Genomic DNA, 23,628 nt, shown 5'->3' on the forward strand with positions numbered 1-23,628 from the left:
CTTCAAAATAACTATAGTCATATTAGATTCAGTAAAATGGCCATGCGCTATGTTTTGAGACTACTTACCGTGCCATCTATTGGCAAAATTATGAGTTATCTCATTTATCTTGGAAAGGATAAGAAATTCAGCCAAAAAGTAAATCATCAGGTTGTTGAATATTGAAATGAGTAACAAAGCTCTTAGTTGTTATTATGCTGTATTTATCCTTGCTAAAAGTACTTTCAGACAATTATTATAGATAGCATTCCGATGTAAAACAAGGACAGAATCTCTCAAACATAAAACTCATGACCAAACAAGTAACCGTTTTTTTACATTCGATATCTCATCATAACTTTACATAAAGAATTGATAATGATTGGCTATTTAATGAAAATCTTTCTTTCCCTAAAAATTTATACATTTTTGAAATACAATTGATTCCAAATTATATATTAAATTATATTTTATATCTATTATATATTATCCAAATTATATTATATATTATATATAATTATATATATACATTCCAAATTATATTATATATACCAAATTATATATATCGCTCAATCATATCAAAATAATGCTGAATCACTATTGTAATGAAAATATCTTTCATGAATATCAAACATATCTGGATATATACTTACCTGTAAATGCTACAGTTAAAAAATATTAAATTGCAGTGCTCTTTGAAGCTATGCGAATACAAAATAATTAATACTAACAAATAACATACACATTTATTATTATTATTGCCAATAAAATTGAGAACTTCTAAATACTCCTCCTTAATAAATTTCAAATTTTATGAGTGGATTTTGTAATAAAGACACGTTAATTTTTCAACTCTTCTTGCAAAAAATGCAAAATTAAAACTAGTAAATAAAATCTATTTTCTGAAATAATGTGTTCCATTAAAAAGTATTAAACATTTTAAAATATCGAAAAAGATTATTGAATTCAACATAAATATTATACAGCAAATATTATACCCATAAAACAACATGTGTAAATATAGAAACGGCCCCTTTCCATTAAAATCGGGACAGAAATTTACAATATAAAAAATAAAATTGGATTCTCCTAATGAAGAAGGATTACAGCTTTAAGAACGAGATATATAATTTATAAGAATATACACATATATTTGATTACTTCAAGTGAAAGGAAAAGCCTAATTGCATTTGAATTCGCAGAATCTCTTTATTGAAACTTTCAAAAATACACATGGCATGAATACAATAAATTAGTTCTTTAGAAATAAGGTTTTTACGGGGGTTTATTGCTTTGGAATCCATGAAAGAAACAGCATTTCAAAGTAATGATTATTAGTTTTTTTATTAATAGTTAATTCTTTTGTTTGGATTCCTGAAGGATTTTGATTAAATAACTACCCACTCACTCATCACTATATACTTAATTTATTGTTATATCGGTACATTTTTGATGAATTAAGCAAAAGTTTTAAAAAATTCTTTCAAATGGTTAAAGTAATAATGTATCTAAATTAAAACGTATTGACAACGAAGAAAAAACATTAAATTAAGATAATATAATAACAATACGGATATTCTGATAATTAATTTCAGACTGAATAAGAAAGAATGAATATTATACTTTTAATTTTATTGATAATGTATTTTTACAATTCATCCCTGGCAACTGTCCAATATATTCTATATTCAATCTTATTAGATTTTTTATATGTTTTCTTTCAGTCATTTAGTCTTTATCCTTTCTTAAATAAAACTTTATTCAATTTTTTTCGTCTATTTTTCTATGTCAAAAAATTACTGTTGTAATCTAGATTATGTGTAATGGATTGTGTAAGCAGAATTTTTTTTTAAGTTCATAGAGGATAATAGTTTATAAAAGAATTTGTATTGAATATATTTAATAAAAACAGATATAAATATAAAGATCATAAATTCTTTTAAAACATGGAACAATTGAAATTTCTTAATACAAAAAGAAAGGAAGAAAGGAAATGAGTTTTGTTAACTATTAATTACTAACAAAGTAGTTACAAGTTTTTCCGATTTAATGGTTGATTTTTCTTAACCCTCTTATTCCTGAGATCATTCAGTTTCAGGAATTTCTGAGTAACTGTTCAAAGTTTAAAAAATCCCTGACCTTCCACAAAGACTGCAATGATAGAACTTGCTTTCAGGGGTTAAAATACAAAAGATGACCTCATTCAGCCGATGACAGATTTGTAAATGTTGTTCGAGCAACTTTGGAGAATCTTCAGAAAACCTCCCTCTTCCGAAAACCCTTCTGGGCGAGAGTCCCTAACGAACGAAACACATGCTTCGGGTATTAAATTTATAATATATTTATAACACTTAATACTTTGGGGTAAAATTTTCATTGTGACATCTAGTCGTCTCGGAATCCAGCCGCACTTTTGTTGAATGGGTGGTTGGGGCCTTTCAGTATTGATGGAGTTAAATTAAACCATATCATGAATTTTCTTCTAATCAATACATTTCATTGAATTTGAATCCAAAATAATTCGTTATAATTCTTTTTCAAAGCTTTACTTAGCAAATAAGGTTATTTCAAAAAAATATCAAATTAAAAATTATTTCAAAAATATTTCACGAATTCAAAAGTAAAAATTTATATAAATGAAAGTTAAAATTTATAAATAATTTTTATTCTGCAAAATCTCGATAGATATCCGCTACATTTTACTTATACATAATGTAAAGAATAAGTAAGGTGTTATTGAAGGTATAATGCTAATTACTGAAATAAGTAATTTTTTATTAATTAAAAATTATGTTTTCAGATACAGACGAGAATATTTTATTTTTAGCACTAATATCACTATCGAATGAAAGTGCTATAGTTATTTAAACCATTTTATTTCGACCTTTAATTTTTAATCAAACTTAATATCTTAAAATTTATAATTTCTTTTACAAACAATTAGATTTGTTTGGTTTTTCAAAATCGTTTGGTTTTACTACAATTTCTGTGAGAATCTAAAAATCGCTGCTGGTATTATCGTAGCAAAAAAAAAAAAAAAAAAAATGGCAGATGGCAAGATTATTTTTTGCAATGCAATATTTTATCTAAGAGTGTTTTTTACATAACTACTTTATATAAAGATTTAAGAATTATGTTAGCTTACGTACACATTGGTACTCTGCCAATTAACCAACTTACTATAGTTAATTATATTTTTAATTTAAAACATATAATTATCAAACATTGATTTGATATGTGATTACCGAAACCTTTATTATATTCTAAATAGTTTTTTTTACAATATACGAGAGATCAAATCAAAATGACGATGTTAACAATTGACCATATTTAATAAATTCACTTTTTATGATCAATCGTTTTTCTGCGCATATATTTTTAGATTGACTTACTTGTACTTAGTTGGATAAGTTTTTTTTTTTTAATTTTAATATGATCAACACTAGTTTATTATTTTAAAAAGATAATTCAAAAATATCATCTCACCTTTTTACCAAAGAATCAATGACAATCCTGACAATAATAGAATATTTATGCATTCATTGAAAATATAGTACAGTTCCTAAATTAATTAAACAGTATTATGTACTTTTTGTATATTGTGTAATCAAATGTTTATTGTTTTCAAAACAAGAATTTAATATAAATCTAATATTGAACACAGATTTCCCTCATAAGTTTAAGCATCCTTTGTGCCATCAAGTACAAAAGAATGTCTTTGCAACATTCTATCCTAATTTCATGGTGAAGGCTCAAAATAGGACTAATATTGAACACAGATTTCCCTCATAAGTTTAAGCATCCTTTGTGCCATCAAGTACAAAAGAATGTCTTTTCAACATTCTATCCTAATTTCTTGGTGAAGGCTCAAAATAGGACTCATAAATGCACTATAATTTCTTACAAAGTCTCAACGAATAACATGAATGTGAAGAAACATATTTGAATTTTTTCACACGAGTTGAGTTTGAAACATTCTAAGTTACGATAACTTTTTTACAACCCGAACCTCTTACTGGCATTGCTTCAGTAGGTCTTGATGTTCCTTATGTGTTTCCTTTGGAATCTTCAGAAAGTGATATTGTTAATATATTAACAGAAGGTCTATACGATTTACAGTTGTGGTTTGAAATAATATGTAGATGATGCTGATCAAAGATAATCACACGAAAATAGTTATAAACACATTTACACATTAAGCAAGATGACAAAGTCTTCAACTTACCACAGTCATTTTGCCCCTACTGGAAAAGATAAAAGACTTTGATAAGCTTTTGGTAATTTTAACAAGAATAAGATATATGTAAACAATTACTATAAATTGTGTATTATTCATTTCAGGATCCAGAGACTAGACTAGCCTATTAATTGGCGATTAATCGCTCGGAAACGATTAACACACAAGTACCAAAAACCAAATATATATTTTGAATGTCTTTTTAACGACTGATACAAAACTACAATTGTAGTCATAAGATTACATACCAAAATCCATTTAGTGAATTAGTGAGTTATTACGCGTGCATGCATGCAAAAGCACAAGCAGACAGACGGTCAACATTCTGATCGAGTTGGTTCAAACTTTGATACACAACCACACTTGTATACTAAATCAATAAATATATCAAATTTTATTCATCTAACTCTTTTCATTTGGTGTTATCATATTAATTAGTTTAGATAAGAGAATGGACCGAATATTTCCGAATGGATTTAAACCAAAATTTGAGAGTAATACACAAATTTTGTAATTAATTCATATATCAATTGTCAACAGACCAGTTACAAATGTGTTTGAATTATGTTCACTGACACAGGTAACACCAAAAATTTGTTTTGTGGATCCACGGATGTTTCAAATGTGGACATTCATCAAAATCTTGACTTCGAATCTTTTTTTGATGACTACAATATTATCTCCTTGTATACTTTCTATACGTAGAAAATAAAAATGAATTATATTGATTCTCAGTAATCTGTTATTTCGACAATCTACCTACTCTAGCATTCCGACTTTGTAAAAAAAAAAGAACGAGAGTGATCATTAGCGAGAAATCAGTGCAGCATGTCGATGCTAATGACCTTGGGGCACCATAACTATTAGGATACTGTTTATATTTTGAATTACACTGTGTGATATTTATTATACATAAGCTAAATATCTTGAGTTGCTAAGAATAAAATTCTCACGTTTTTTTACTAATGAAAATTATCGGTGCAATTAATTCTCATATATATTTCATTAAAATATTGCTTATATTTCCAATATTTGTGAACAAACTCTTAAATACTCACCACAATAATTCAATAAAAGGCAATTTAATATCAAAGGTCGTTAGATTTCCAACGCGTATATTAATAAAGGCAATTTAAAAACATAATTTTAATGCAAAAGAATTTATTTTATAAAATGCTACAAAACACAAAATCATCTGATTGTTTTTTTCACATTTGAAAGAAACCTTAGAACTAAATCTATTTTGTAGTTTGGATTTATATAGGGTAGAAATTCTCTAGACATGGTAAATTTTTAATATTTTTTCAAATTTTTTACAATTAAAGTAAATTTTGCAATCCAAATGCGTTAATAATTTTTAAATAACGCTTTTGTTCTTTTATCTGCTGGATTACTATGAGTCTGTTATAATTGTCTAACAACAAACTAATTCAAATAAGTCAAAACATTTCTCAGAAAATTATTAAAGTTTCTTTTGAGTTAACATCGAAATTCCAAAGCACTTTTAAAATCAAATTCAACAATTGGAAACAAAAGTTTTTATTCGTACTCCAAAATTCTTTTTAAAAAAAAGAATAAAATCAAATATTGAAATAGCTTCTTTCTACAAACAGCGACAAATATTTCAGTAATTATTATTTCTTGACTGTAAGTTGTTTCTTGATTGTTATTTTTATCACTTGAAGTTGTATTTAAAGCAAAAACAAATAAGTTCTTTCTATTTTGCTGTTGGTTCGACCGAAAACAATGATTTGCTTTGTCGAAGTAATATTTATGTTGAAACAAAACAAAGCGACCTTTCAAAATTGAAACTTCTTGTCTTTGTTTCTTTTTTAACCCACAAGCATCGATTTTTTCTCTTGAAAAATAAGATGATATTTAAAAGAGTTTGCAATTTATTTAATTTTATAGTTTTAGAATTTTTTTTTTTATATAACGTAAAAAGCATACTCTTTTGATAAAACTGATTAAAATTAGCAACATTTTGAATCGAAAAACCAATTCTCTCAAAGAGTTATCTACTTATTACGACAAATATTTATGTAATAGTGTAAAATTGAAAAACGTGATTTAAGTGCAGGACTTAATTATTTTTTTAAAAAAACCTTTAAAATATCATTCCATTGTAAAAATATAAATAATCTGAAATTAAAAATGTTTTTAAATCTTAGTTTTTCAATAATTGTTTAAAGTTTTATTTTCCTGCAATACCTATTTTGTAAACACAACAGAAATTGCATACTTAAATTCGAACAGAAATCATGCATGAAAATATCATGACATTGTTTTTCTTAATTATGAATGCGATTATTACTGCAAATATTGTTTCCCAATTAGTTACTAGTTACATTTGACTTATGGAAATAACATATAGCTCTTTGTTAACAATGTAATTTATAATTCCTTTCAATATTTTTGCAAAAATTTGATAGTAATTAATTAAATTACTATTAAATTATTGCAAAATTACTTTTAAATTAATTTGCATTTTTATTATTATTTTTTTATTTCTTTATCGTTTTTAATATATATAATTATATATATATAATTTTTATAATTTTTTTAATTTTTAAATTCTTTTTTAGAATTTTGAAATAACATATTGTTAATATGTTTATTTCAAAATATAATAATATATTGATTTAGTTAATATACGAATGTGACTATTATTACAAATATTGATTTTCCAATTAATTACACAGTTACACATGATTTATGCAAATACCATATAGCTTTGTGCTAATAACATGATTTATAATTCCTTTCAATATTTGTATATTAATATAATAGCTTACATTCTTATTTTTTTTCTTATCTCTTTTAATACATACAATTTTGCATTTTTAGAAAATTTTGAATTTAGCAATAATGTCATCGAATTTGGCCATTGCTTAAGCAACGAATTATAGTAAAATTATTGAAAGAAGCATTTGTTATCAAAAATACTCAATCTTAAGAAAAATAAAACTAAGCGTAAATTAATTAACTAGAAAACCACAGCTATGAATTAAGATTTCATTTTGCGAAACTAAAAACACTTTATAAAATAAACATAATTTATTTTAATTAGTGAAATGAATTAAAGCATCAATTAAATATATATAATATCAAAACATTTGAAATAAATATCAATTGACCATTCTGAGAATTATTTTATTTAAAATAATTAATTCTTATTAATTACTTTTCTTGAAGGAACTTGCACAATCTTTCTTCGTAAAAAAATTTGTAGCGTATATGAGTATTGAAAAGCCTATAATTATCCTATGAATGTCAATGAAAAAAATTCATAGACTTCACTATATAGCGGATTCATAGCTAAGACTGTGATTTTTAATTAAAAATTATTCAGATATAGACCTTATTTAAAGTTATTTAAATGGAAAAGCAGCATATTATAGTCGACCGAAAGAACAAGTAATATTACAAAAAAAAATTAAAGTCAATTCCTATTTTCGCACAAATTGAACTCACATTCTTCACCTTCACGTGAAAAATACTGAAATACTTGCATTTTACCGATTGAGCTACTGCCTGTTGATTTCAATTTTCATTACAAACTGCTAAAATTCTATTTAAAATATTAAAAATTAATTAAATGTAGTAATTAATGAATTAATATTTGAAAAAATTGTATTAACATTAAGCGTCATCCACTAGAAGTTTAAAAAAATGTATTTGAACTTCAGTGGATGAATAAAAAGTATTTTATTAACGATTGAAAATTTGAACAAGATATATAAATATATACAGGGAGAATGTGAACCAATAGTAAAAATTGAAAAAAAAAACTGTTTAAAATTCAGACAAAAAAATTATAATAAACTAAGTGATACAATTCATTATTTCCACTCTTTTTATTCTGAAATAAAATAAATAAATAAAAACGTTTCTTCATTTCAAGAAATTACAGCGAGAGAGAGGGAGAGAAAAAAGTCTTGGCTTACTGGTCAACTCATCTTGCTATACTTAGGAAAACATGACTTGATCGAAGATTCACAGCATTCTTTTCTTTACCAACATTTTGAATTAACAGAAAACAAAATATTTCCTTAATTCTATTTACTATCTTATCTTAAATAGATTCCAAAAGGAAGAAAACTTATCGCAACTTTTTGCTTCCCAGACTGAATAAATGGAATATAATGTGGTGTCTCAGTCGGGTCACAAAAACAAAGGTTTCGAAAGCCAGCTAATATTCGTGGCAACTTGCTTGAAATATCTCTTTTCAGAACTGACGGTCTTAACATAATCAAATTCTTTCATTGTAAAGTTGACTTACGTTTTGCGCAATTTTACTTCCAAATGTATTTTAGAACGGTAATATAATTAGACTTTCACTGATAAGGGAAAAAAATCTCAATTTCTAATTCAAATTGCAACTAGCATAAATAAAAGATATTAATGCGTCTTGCACGACATTTTTGCAAAATGCATTATGGATAATTTTAATCAGTTTTATATTCTATGAAGGCTGTTTTAATAACATAATATTTCGGAATATCAATATTCTGGGATAATTTTGATTACCAATATATTGAGAAGGTGAATGACAAAAGCATCGAATTAACATTTAACTTGATTATTTACGTGTATAAAAAATTATTTAAATAATTTTATGTTGTGCCAAATTTATAAACTAGTATATATTTAAATCAGTGCCATTTAACATTATCTATATACACAAAATAAATTATTTCAAAGGGACATAGATAGCGATTAAGTCAATATACAGAGACTTCGGGGTAAAAATATTTTGACTTTTCCTCAGCTGATTTGTTTTACTCTCATGTTCCTATGATTATTTTCAACTAGCCGCTGTTGTCGACCAGCTAATTCGCCAGGAATGCAGGAGGAATTTTCTGCCAATTAAATCTCTTAAGCATAAATTAAAATTCAGGATTCAGCCAAGAAAATATTTTGAAGCATAAAATTGTAATATACATCAAAACTATGTTTTCTTAATACCTTAAACCTGTTCATTGTGTACATGAAACATCCTATTAGTGTATAATCCTATAATATAAGGGTGCTAATAAAAAACGTAATTGTCTGGATATCTTTTAACTTTAGCGGTATTGCAATTTCGCTTTTTCATTAGTTGATTACACATAAATTAAACATAATTATTTATTAGATTTCAACAATGAAAGAAAATAGAGCGACTAAATATTTGACGGAACAAGGAATCGGATTAAAACAACAATGAAATCTGTTGAAGAAAATTGTGTAAAAAATATTTAAGCCAAGATCCGAGAATAATTTGCGCGACAATTAAATTTTATATAATTAAAGATTTTTTTTTAAATTTTTAAAGTTAAATCGATATTGTGAAATACAAGTTTCAAGAATTGTCTCGGAAAACGTCAAAATTCAGTTATATTAATTAAAATTTCCCCAAAAAATTATTCCAAAGTGCAAATTCCCTCTTTTCAAAAATGTGGCAAGTTTGGTAGCTCCAGGTCATATAATCTGGTCTATAGAACACCAATACACATACATTCATCTTTATTATTAGAAGATATTTGCCAATTTCTTAATTTGACATCTAATTTACTGAAATAAGCAAGCAAAAAAAAGGCAGTGATTCATCACAGTATACATCACTGGTTGAAAATGAATTTCCATTTCAACCGATATACAGGGTGGTTTTAATTAAAGTTCCACTTTGCAATGGTCATAAGAGGAAAACTACTGGACCAAATGTTATCAAACTTGGTAACAGTTTAAATGAGATCATGGGAATTTCTTTTTCGCCAAAAAAGGTTCAAAAACCCACTACCAGGAGTAAAATTGCAGTACATAAAATATTGTTAAGCAAAATACGACATGAAGACACCGGTTTCAAATGTATTTAATCGTTTCTGAAACGTGTTACGAAGCATGCTCAATGTGTGTTGTCTCAAAAATCATTGTTTATGGTGATAATCTAAACAATTCGGCGGAAATGAAAGATGCGATACACCGATATGTGCGTAATATTCCTCCTGAGATGCTAAGAGCTACTGTTGAAAGTGCAGAAATGCGATTTAACTTGCTTTCAGAGAATGGTGGAAGCCACATTGAACATGCTTTGTAACACATTGCAGAAACGATTAAACAAATTTTAAACCGATGTCTTCATGTCCTATTTTGCTTAACAATATTGCATACAGCGTTGTTTTTCCCTTTCTGGGGTGTTTTTTGAACGCCCACACCCCTTTTTTTTTTTTTTTAATTGAAAAGAAATTCTCATGACCTCTTTTAAACTATTGCCAAGTTTGATAACATTTGGTCTAATAGTTTTCCTTTTATGACCATTTCAAAGTGGAACTTTAATTATAACCACCCTGTATAGCGCTTCTCAATTAAATGACAGTCAACCTACTAATGGAAATAAATTTATTGACGGAAGTTTCACGCTAATCAGCCATAAAAGTAAATATCTATATTAATATTTCTTGCATTTTACTCACTCATAAATTCTTTTCTGATACCATATAATGTTCTTTGATATGACGACTGACAGAAAACAAGAAATGAATTAATTCAAAGGGAAAACTCGAGGTGTACCACCTGATAGAAAATTCACAGTAAATGATAATTAATTTAATATGAAATTTATAAATTTCATATTCTTAAAGATCCGAAATAGCCTCAAACACAAACCTAATTACTTTCAAGAAATGATATGATATAGCTTTATCTTTATGAGAGTCAGATTGTTAAATAAGCAAAATGTGCAATTGTCTAAAAATAGGAATTTGTCGCCATTTTGAAAGTCATTTAATTTTGAGCTTTTATTTAATTATAAAAGCATACTGTCGAATTTATCAAAATAAAAATTATTATTTCGATTGATTTCAGACCATTATTCTAATATAATATTCTTAATTATTTACTATTTACAAGTGTTATGTTATTTTATAATTCTAAAATAAAATTCGCAAGGAAGCAGGATTATCAAGAATTAGGAATTCGCACAAAATCAGGATTATCTGACAATGAGTTTAGAATGCTGGTGAAACAAAGCTCAAGACTTTAAAATAAATTTCATTATTTCTAGGAAAGAGTCATACTAAAGCTTCGCAAAAATCCATCATTACATAAAATTATTTATTTATTTATTGCAAAGTAAAATTGAATGGGATAAAGTTTAATTTGCATGAGATTGCACTGAGTAGGAAATGCACCTTGAAATAATCATGCTTTTATTCTGAATAACCAAAATTGACTGAATTAAGTCTTGACTACTTTTGTTATGATAACATGCAGTGATATTTTATAATTTATCTTAAAAGCATAGTAAAGTACATAGAAGCCCATCATTAATTCAATTCTTTCTTTAAAGAATGATAAAACGTCACCTGTAAACCCGTCCAAAACGTTCCATATTGTTCCATTCCCTCCAATGAATTCAACAGCAGATATGTTGCTAATAGAAGTAGTTCATACGATATTACTAAATTAAACCTGTCAGCCACGTAATACAATTATATGTCGATAGATGGCGCCACATATATTAGTCAACATTTCACGTAAATTGCGTTGACAATAAGTCGAAGAAAAATCCAATAAATTGATTGCTCATTCCTTGCTTTAAGCTTAGTGTTAAGTGAGAAAAAAGAATGCTTACAAAAGACTAACGCGGGTGACCATCTTTATATCGAATTTGAAAATACTTTGTGAAAACTTGATATATAGAAATTTCAGTAAACAGAAATATCCTTATGGTAATTTTTCATCGTTTTCATGTTAAAACAACTATGCATGTTTAACTTTTTAGAATTCAAGAAAGTTTAACATTTTTAAAGTATTAAGGAAATTATTTTTAAAAAATTATAGAAATAACGGCAAAGTTTTCGAAAGAGTTGAAGTCGAAATTTTAAAATTATTTCCTCTACAGCTTCGTTTTTCATGACATTTTCTGTCTGTTATTAGCTGAATTCCTTTTTCATACCTAAAAAGTTTATACTTATAGAGAGTATAAACTTTTTTCTTTTAGTCAGTATACTCACAATAAAAAAATAAAAAAAAAAAAACCATCTAAAACTAATCCGAAATCTAAATTAAAAATTACACTTCAAATAAAAAAAAGGGATTTGCAAAACAGAAACTAAGAAATTCAAGCCACTTGCCAGCAATTGTACATTTATTGCTTTTGTATGAATAATTTTTGATCTGAAAAGATTTCTGTTGCAATCAGGATCGATGAAAAAACGTTTCTTTAAAGTTTTTAAAACTAATCTTTTGTTTGTTTGTTTGTTCTATACACGGAAATCCTATTCTATATAAAAAAGTTGTGCTATCTACTGAAAATCCATGATTCACAAATAAGTTCGATATATCGAGATTTTGATATATGGAGGTTCCATTGTTTGCAGGTTAACTGTTCATTGAGTTTGCATTAACAGTATAATAAATAAATTCTCTCAAATTAAACATAATACATCTTTACTTTAACTGCCTATTAAGAATATGCAATATTAATTACACACAAAAAAAATCTCTCTTAAAACTGTTCAAATTATTATTCAACGACATAAAGTAAGTAACTCACATAAAAAAATTAGAAACAAAATTAAATATTTTTAAAAAAATAAACTTTTGAAAACACTTCAGGTAGAATTACACAGGAAACAGAGCTATGATCTCATTTTATGATTTTAAATTTGTTTGACTATTTAATTTACCCAACTGGTGTAAACAATATTAATTTATAGATTATGTATTATTCCAAACAAAGATGCAAGTTGTTTCCCAATTATCCCAAATAACTTCAAATTAAGGTACAGGAAATATTAAACCGAATGAAAAATAAAATAAAATGTTTTTCCAAACAGATTAAAAATGAAATCAAAAATTGGAAGAAAAAGAAAAATCTGCGGAATAGCGACAAATAATTCGGCAGAATTTGTTAAGTTTGCAGTGCATCTCATAAATGCTTTAAAATTATTAACTTGTTACATAAAATTACTTTTCATTCGTTTCGTATAAACATTACATTTTTTGTGATGACGATTGTCTCATATTTATTTCATGGTTGAGGTGATTCTAATTTTATTCAGGCAACTTTTAGAGTTCAGTCTTTAAATAATATTTTCATAAGTGAGAGACTGACGTCACTAGCGTAGATTTCTCAATTTCTCAAGTGTTCTTCAGAAACTGATGCGAAATTATGTTGTGAATTTCGGGTATGGAAACACGGTATGTGTCGTCAAAGTAAAAAATATGAAATCCTCTAGTTGTCAAAAGGATTTTGTAGCGCCAAATATAAACCAAAGTATAAGTCTTTCTAAAATAAATGTGGAAAAATTGACTCCAAGCAGGACTTTCAAGGGAAACTGATCCACATTCATCTTTCAATTCGAGGAAAACTAGACCAAGAGCAGAGAGTAATTTATATAAGTCAGTTTTCAGGTTTCTGACTATTTTTGAATAAAAACATGGTCATAGAAGATAAAATTTAAAATCTTCTCCGACAGTTCATATTCCCTTGTCATAATTCCCCTCGTTATGAAAAGGATACGCTTTATATGATTTATATTAAGTAATAATGAAACAACTGAAATACGAAAAAGATAAAACACGCCCCTATAAATATTATATAATCCAACACTAAAAATGCTTTTTTTTTTTCTGAAAGTGGCGACAAATAATTTATTAACATAATTTTTATGACATTTTTATCACTTTTTATTTCTATTCAATGAAGAATAGAGAACCTTTCAAGATTAAAAATGGGATAGGCCCAAAGCAATAATCCAATTTCTACAAATAATTGTTATGAATTCAATAACAAACAAGAATTGATTTGTTATTGAAGTGCTTTTATGTCAAATTTCTAAAGCACATTTTTATTTTTCATAAATGACTAAAGATTCAAGAACCAATCCTATTATTTTATTTATTACCAGCTCTGTTGAAGTCTTTCATTGAAAATTAAAAATGTACACCTTTGATAAAATTGATTTAAAAAAGATCCATGCGGTGAGCTGTAGAAGAAATTATTTCTAATAAATATGAATTATTTATTTGTTTAATCAAATAAGGATGGAATAACTAAGTCTTTGAATTCTAATCGGTTCGCTTAATTTTCATTTTTTGTAAATGCTCTATAGAGCTGTTCTACATATCGTGTAATAACAAAGATGTAAATTATTTAAATGAATATTTTTTTTAAAAAAAACTATAGCATTTTTTAGTCAAAGATGTGTTTATTTTAGCAATGTTTGTTTACATAACTGATCTAAATTTTCATGACATAATTTCTATAATAGTTTTAGAAAACGATATTATACATCATTTTAAAAATCAATAATGGACTATGTTTGGAAAAAAAAAATCTTGTTAGTTATCTATAAGTTTTGCATTTCACTCTTAGCTAATTAAAATTTTTATTAGCAAAATTACTTAGGTAAATAATAGTGAATTACATATTCATTCGCATATAAAAAGGGTGGTTATAATTAAACTTCCCCTATAAACAGCTTCCTACAACGCAAAAGGATGAACGAATTGCAAAGAAAATTGGTGTATAGACTAGATGCGATCACAAAATTTTGAAAAAAAAAAAAATTCAAAAATGTCCACCAGAGGGCGCTTTTAACATTGCATTTAACACAATAATGGAATACAGATACAATATTAACAATCCAGAACAAGAATTATGAACAATAAACTGAAAAACCGGGAAAAATTGATAACTCCATAACGTTTCATGCGCGAAACATCCAAACTGATCAGTTATGATCTGCTGTTGAACTGACCACACAGTCCATTGATTTGAAATTTTGCAGATAAATGAGGGCAGTCACATAGATAACCTTTCCTTACATCGTAACCCCGGGGGTGGACACCTCGAAATGAGGATGAAATGCTTCCGGTGTGGTGGTTGGATCTCGCCACCCTGAAGGGTACAAAAAAAGGTGGGGGAGCTGGCTCCTCCCATCGATGACGGAATGTATTTCCTTCAGGAAGTGTTGTACCGTGGCCGGTGATGGCCCTTAGGACTCAACCACAGTTCCCGCCAGTGTTGCTGTTGTGGCGGTCTGGTCATTCAGTTTTCTTTATCCATGTGGCTTTGGGCGGGTTGGAGAGTCAGTGAAATGACTTTCCTTACATCGTCTTGGACACGATTAACAGCTGCTCCTCATGTGCATAGTCTGTTCTTGTTTCTGCAAGCTGAACTATAGTTGTTTTTTTCTCTCACAAATTTTTTTCCCTTACTTTTACTTACCTTCCTTAATGTGATTCCATGACAAAGTGACCAGAAACTATTCAATAAATGTTAATATTGTTTCTGTATTCCACTTTGGTCCATATTGTGTTAAATGGAATATTTTTGCGGAAAAGGCACCCTCTGGTGGATATTTTGAAATGTTTTTCCGAAATTCCGTGAGCACATCTCGTGTAGAGTTTATATACCAAATTTCGTTGCAATCCGTTCATCCGTTTGCGTTGTAGGATGCAGTTTATAGGGGAAGTTAAATTATAACCATCCCGTAGAATGTAATTACAATTTCAACCAAAACTTTTTTTTTAATGAAAGTTACTTATTTGCCAATCAAAAATGCTTTTCAATGCAATTTTTTTTTCTTCGTTCAACTGAAATTTGGATCAGAGTCTTTGTGTCTTCTAACTTCTATGTTTATTGCTTAACGTTTAATCAGAAATAGTTAAAAAAAATATTGGAAAAATGCACAAAAATGACTTGAATAAATTATATAAAAGAATAAAGCAGAATTTAGAAAATGTTGAACTGATTTTACTAAACAAAAAAAAAAAAAAAAAATGCTAAGGCACAAGTATAAATTTTTTTAAATGCATTGCAATAAACCATAAAAAAATAATTAAAATATATGAAAAAAACATACCATATATTTTTAATTTCCGATGGGAATTATTTTTGCAATATAATTATCACTCACCACTATTCAAATTAAAAACATAAAAAAATACAAGAAACAAATCAATTATACTACAGAAGCCACCGAAATATTAGAAATTCAGAATTCAAATCTAAGATTCATTTTTCTCCCCTCACTTACGAATTTAAATTTACTGAATTATTGTCTCTATTGTCTCAGCTTTGGCAAACTAACGAAGTCAGTTGAAAGATATATCTCGGCATTGCAAATTGAATCAATTATGCATATAATGTAATATTTCAATCGAAGTAAAAAATTTAAAAAAAAATGAAAATTATGAAACTTGCTTCGAATCTTTACTGTAGGTGGTAAAATTTTTTATTCAATCAGCTGTTCTTAATTTGCAATTAATTTTTAAAAATTAAGAAAATGATTTTTTTAAATCAAAATTTTATCCTTAGAGTATACGGCGAAAAAATTCAAAAGTTTCCGGAAGGGATAACAACGCTTTATTCTAAGGAAACATGAATACAGAGTAGAAATACACAGTACAGCAGAGTACACAGAACAACACTTGCAATAAACAGCAACACATAAGCAGATAATCGATATTAAATAATCGCAAGTGCATAAAATGCTTAAAGAATTCGCAAGCGATCAACACTGCTTAGACTTCGCTAAACGCAACTGATCACTTCTCTATACTCATTTACTGATGGGGTTATTGCCAAATTTCTCGAATATTCGGGATCCTTCATTTTGGATTGACTTAACACTTTACCGACCGGTAGCGGTTCGAACATACTATGCCATTTCACCGCCCGCTCAGCTGCACCCAGCTGCACTCGAGAAAACGACAGCTGAATTTTTTTCAGGGCATGCTGAATTGGTGGAAAACGTAGTCACCACAGATCGGTCAAAAGTCGATTAATCGACGACCGGTCGGTAAGCGCTGGGGAGCAAACGTCGAATAATCGACGACCGGTTGGTAAGCGCTGAGAACAAAACGTCGATTAATCGACGGCCGGTTGGTAAGCGCTGAGAACAAAACGTCGATTAATCGACGGCCGGTTGGTAAGCGCTGAGAACAAAACGTCGATTAATCGACGGCCGGTCGGTAAAGTGTTAAGATTGAAGTCCATTCAACGCCGTTAGCCCATAAATTGGCTCGGCATCCATTCAACAGCCGTTACTATATATGTAAACTAGAAGTCTTTGGCGACCAGCCGGTTCGCCAATCTTAATGCTCGCTAAAATTTTAATAATTAAATATTTTATGCAATTCCTAATTTAACAGCTTCTTCATCAAAATATTTTAAAACTTCAAATTTTGATAGTCACATAATTCTCTCATAATAAGTCATATAAACGCCTTCAGTCATAACGTAATATGTATCTCTCTAATTTTCTGTTAGTTCCCGTAGAATTTATACTATAAATTAAAGTGGAAAGGATTAATCTACAATTAATATAATAATATTTTTTACTGAAAAAGAGTATTTTTTTGTAATATGATTACTGAAAACAGTCACTGAGCATTTAAACTTTATGAGCACTAAAGAATATCTTTCCTAATTTATGTAATATTTCAAGAATTTGTCAACAAAATATTCTCAGATTCATTACGACCAGAACGAAAAATTATCAATGTTTAATTTTAAATGCATCAAACATTAAGAAAATAAATAGAATCGTTTCAAATAATCAGCCGAAAAATCTTAAGCTTAGCCTCATGACTGTTGGGGAAAAAAATTGAAGCCATACTCATTTGGCGGTGGGGAAAATGAAAAGATTTTTTTGGCGGGAAAGTTAGTTTTTAATTAATAATTAAAATTTTAATTAAAAATTCAAAAAAAAGGGCTATCCTATCTTTTAAGTTAGATCAAGCTGCATACGGTGTGCAAATTTGATTAAAATCGGTTAAGTAGTTTAGGAGTACATCGCGGACAAACAACGTGACACGTAATTTATATATATTAAGATATATCTTCCTTATCAGGAGACTCGCGGCGCAGGAATGCAATATTACAAATTCGTATAAATATTCTGAATAATTTTAATTTATATATGCGCGCTAAAATTCAAATTTTTTCCCTTTTTTGCCTATTTTGTCAATTTTATGAGATATTTACAATTTCAGTTTAATAAAGTACGTAGATGAAGCTTCGTCTTAAAAATTGTGACAGCAGATGACAGAGTTACGCAAGGCATATTTTTTTTGTCTCTTGTATAATAACTAATGAAGCAAAATAGCCAACAAAAAAAGGAGAGATAAAATTATGCCTTAAATATGTTATTGTGTATAACATTACATATATGTAACAAAATACATTATATATAACAAGAAAGAAACTATCGCATATGGTATTTATAGAAGGATAGTTTTTTTTTTTTTTATTTAAGTCTATTAATTTTTACAGGTAATTAAGCAAGGGTCGTCTCAAGGATGCACTAAGAGACAGTATTAAACACAAAAAAAAGGCTTTTTGTTGTTGTTGTTTCTCATCTGTTATACGTTATATAATTAGAGAATTACAGATTAATATAAGTGAAAAAGAAAATCTTTGAAAATATTATCACAAAATCCATTGCTAAAAGAGTTTCTTTCTGAATATGGCGCCAAATTATTTAACAAATGTTATTTGTTGATAGTTTTTTAACATGAAATTTGATTTAAAAAAACTAATAGAAGAGAAGGCCGTTCTTGACAAATTATTGGATAAATTGGGTACAAATATTTGCTTAGTTGAAATAACGAAAAAAAACAATAATTCTTTAAATAGAGAAGTTTATTTGTATTTGGAGTGCTTTTGAAATTCTCATTCCCTTTAACTTTGAAAAATGACTTAATAATTAAAAATATTTGCAATCCATTTATTTGCTTACACCTCAATTCGAAACTTTGAAAGAGGCAGTATTTGGTAAAACCAGACAAAAATAAAAATATGTATTTCGTAAGAGGAAATAATTATTGGAAAGAGGTTCCAAAAATTAAAATAATTCAACAAATTTATCACCTGATGTTTATATCACAAAAGTTTTATGTAAATCAAAGATAAAGTGGAGTATTTTTCGATTAAGAATCGAATATTTACAGAACGATAATTTATTTTACAGAAGTAATGCTTGCGAAAGAATAAAGAAAAGAATTCTTTGAAACTACAAATTTTTATTATTATTGGAATGCTTTTGTGTATTCCATTTTTAAAGCATCCACTTGAGGTTTAAAATATGATACAATAACTAAAAATCTACAACTCATTTGTTTGCTCACAATTCAATTTTATCAAATGTATAAGTGTTTTACAAAATTGAGCGGATATGAAAATCAATATTTACATTAAGCAACTGACTATCAAAAAGACATAAAACTGCTCTATTTATTCCAACAAATAAACAAGATGTAAGTTGAGGGTAACGAATATAGCAATGTATTTTATTTTCGAGAGTTGAAATTCAAATTTATCCACAAATATTCATTTGATAAATATATAAATATTTGAAAAGTCTATAATCATTTACATTATAAACAGTATTTCCTGATCATAATAATATCCATATTTTAACTATGTATATATCTTCAAATCTGTGAGATATTTCCTTATAAACCTATTTATTTATAAAATAAAAAATTACAATCTGAATGGCGAATAACCCAATCTATATATCGAATTTTTATTTCAGTTTGTCATAGTATTTCAAATTGTTTCATATCAGAAATTCAAACTTAAGAGTAATTTAAACAAAAAAAAGACAATTTCTTTATTATGTAACATCTTTTTCTTTAAAATGATAATAAGATGCATTTCTTGCTTAAGTTTTATACTTTAGAGGAATATTTTTAAAACAGCTGAAATAAGCAGGAACCGTACTTTTCTTTATCTTTAACTTTCAGTGTATCAGTTCTTGGATTTACTGGAAGAAATTTTATGCAAAGGAATTTTCAGAGAATTTAAGTTTCTTTCAATAAGGATAAAGCTGGGATGTGCTGAAATGAAATCTACTTTCATTTGGAAAAAAAGTTCTACAGAAGAATTTTCAGTCAATGGTATTCGAAAAGGTACATTTCAGCGCAGAATTTAAGCGCTTTAAAAGCAAGAAATCCTGGATACTTTTCCCTAAAGGAAATTCGAAGCCAAAAAGCACAACAAAAAACAAGAAAAAGAAATCTAGACAGAATTTATTTCTTTGTAATGTAATGAAGAGGTTTTAAAAATTCATTATTGAAGCACAATGTCAAACTAATTTTCTACAGATTTGTAGAAGAAAATTCTTAAACCCAGAATATATTGAAGCACGAAAATAAATTGATATTCCTCATTCCGTTTTTCAAACTGAAATATTGAAAACAGCAAATAAACCATTAAAAGCTCTTAAGTTTGTTTTTTTTTCAAAAATATATTAAAATCTTTAAGTTAGACTCCCGGTTTTGTCTGCAGTTTAGTTTAGTTTTATTAACATTGCGTTTTAAAGCAACACTAGTTCTATTTTGGGACGGACCTCATAATTTCGAACCGCGGTCAGATGACGAAGACGACACCTGAGCTTGTGTTCCCCTCTCCAAGCGTCCACACCATACCAGCGGAAGGACAATCTTTGGTTGGAATTATCATATGCTGTTTTTGTTTAATGCAAAGTGCTAGGGAACTATAATTTTAAAATTTTAATTATTAGTTAAATTAATTAAAGTTGTTGTCATAACGCAAGTTTCATCTTTTGAATATTTATTTATATTATAAGAACAAGTTTTAGTTTCAGTAAAGTTTCATAAAAAATGCCAACAAAAACATACTATTTTAATAAAATTATATATATGCAATGTTAATAACAAAATCTCTACTAATAATAAAAGAGAATGCGTATGTGTTGAGCTCTGCAAGCCAGACTGTTTAACAAACAACCACCAACATTTGTACATATATACTTACGAAAGTTTGCACCTTCTTAGAGATTTTTTTTAGTTTTAATTTAAAGTATAATTAATTTATATTTAAGCGAAATGTTCGATTACTTCCAAAATCATATCAGCATAAAAATTATTTCTACATTCTCAAAATTTAAAAAAAAAAAAAAAAAAAAAAAAAAAAACTCTTACGGTACAGATTTAAAAGTTATGCAAATGTTTCCCGAATTGCAACATTTTTTAAAAAGTATTAATTTTTTTCATTTTCAACAATAAGTCACAATGTTGCACTGTAATCGAAACCGTTTCCACGGTTTCATCAAATATTCAAGATCATGATTATCTTTAATTATTGAAATCGATAAAAGACGGATTCTGTTTAATATCCGAGTAGTTTACAGGACAAATAAGAAAAGGAAATCCCACGAAATTTAGATGATATAATAACCAGACAGTTACGCTTTTATTTGCTATGACAACATTAAAAATAATTCTGCTAGAGTGGTTTATGTACAAAATTAACAGAGTAGGTATTTATTTGTAAATTAACGTGGCTTTTAATTTCTGTCATAATTTGATGCTTTTAATAAAAGCATTTCAATATTTACAGAATTAGGAGCAGGGTTCACCTGAGATAAGGGTGCCAAACATGGCCAAACCTAAAAAGGGTACGTCAAGGGAGCACACGTAAACAGTGTCAGCTCTCATTCGTCCATCGCCACTGGAAGAATCGAGTGTTACTCCTTTAGGAGCCTCTCAGGAGACCCAACTTCACACGAAGCAGGAGTCACCATCTCTTACAAACCAACTAAATATTTCAATTAATCACCATCTCTGAAACAAATTTACAGTCAATATCATTTCCTGCATGTATATTTCTTTTCTAAGTAATCTGTCCATTTAAAATATTTTACCCCAAACTGTATTTACCCGAAAATTTTACCCGATGCTAGTGAAACTGAAGATTCGCTAGCATCTTTTTCTTTACCAATCAAATTCTAATTTTTCTTCTGTCTCATTCCCTCTCCATATACCTATTATATTACATCAGTCTGTGTATGTACACACGTTTTAGCAGTTGCTTGGCCAAATAGAAGAGATTTTTGAGATTTTAATTTCGCTTTATTTCCTCCTGAAAGCATAATTTGTACAAGAAACAAATGATCATAAAAGATGCATCAGTCTACATCATGACACAAGAGCAAAAGAGAGAGACATTTTTCCCTTCAGTGATTTTACAATGAGATTTTGATAATAACGCGTGTAGACTTAAGAAACGGAATCTTAGGTACCTTTAGAAGAGTGTTGGAAGCATTAGTGTTTTATATTCCCTCACTCGGAACGTGAGAACCAGCTGAGGTGAGCAGTTTTAAGTGCACGTATAGAAATAATGAAATAAATTGCAAATTGGACCAGGAAATAAAAGCATATTTTAGAATAAAATTAATAAGGGGTAAATTAAGATAAAAGAAATTAATGAAGATTTAAAAATATCATTGTGTGTGTGTGTGTGTGGTGTGCGTATGTGTTCTTCTTTTATCCCCTTACGTCCCACTAATCCTTACCCTCCAATCAATAACAACGATCGACATTCTTGACTGGTGAAGTAAGCGGAGAATTTGTGTTCCCCAGGGTATCTCTAAAGTTCATAAAGTGAAGGAGGGAAGAATTCGAATCTGAAACTTTGTAGAGAGAGAGATTGACATATTGGAGTCCCGAGAGTTCCAGAAAATTCTACAACACTGGATACTGAATTCAGAAAGATGATCAAGATAAATGCTTCTGATTTTTTTTTATTTACTATATTAAAAGGTATTCTCCGTTAAATAAAAACTTTGAAATCTTATACTGTTATAACATTTCTGTTCTAATATGTATAACTTAATCAAAATAATATACAAACAATAAAATAAGATTAATGTTATATTTATACATTCAAGAAAATTTGCATAGTCTAATTCTTCCGAAACAAAGGTTTTAAATTAAACATTACTACAAACGAGAAGCCAAAACTAAAATAAAATTCTTACAAGTAAATAATACATTACGAGCAGAATTACCTGCCAGCTTTACAAAATAGGGCTGATCAAATGAAAAGAACAATAACATTTCACTCTATAATAAAAAGATTAAAAGGAAGAAAAACTTTTAACAAATTAAGATAAATATTTCATTTGTTACGGAAAACTAATGATTCTACAATTTTTTCTCTATCATTAATGTCTACAAAATCTCTCAAATGAATAATGAATCCGAGGACTTTTAATTTTATTCCTGATAGAATAAAATATTGCTTAATTCAGTGTCTTCAACCATTTATTTACTGATCGTTTTATCTTCTACTGATTAGGATGAAATATTTTTCCGCCATTTATTCCAAAGATTGAAAATTCGCCTTAATTTGACTCTTTAATGTCATATTTACACTCCAAGAAAAGACTTTTTTACGCATTCTTAGATCAGATTTCAAGTGAATTATTTCATTGATGATTTATTTGAATAGTAGGAGTAAATTTTATTAGTAAATTGGATATATAGTAAAGTATAGGTATATTGGATTTCTAACAAATAGATTGTATATTAGACATATATCATACAGTCTAACATATAGCATTGCTGCTATTATTTTTTAATGTATTTTTACTACCTTTAATCTAAAC

This window comes from Argiope bruennichi, chromosome 10 (assembly GCF_947563725.1).
Source record: "Argiope bruennichi chromosome 10, qqArgBrue1.1, whole genome shotgun sequence".
Lineage (NCBI taxonomy): Eukaryota > Metazoa > Arthropoda > Arachnida > Araneae > Araneidae > Argiope > Argiope bruennichi.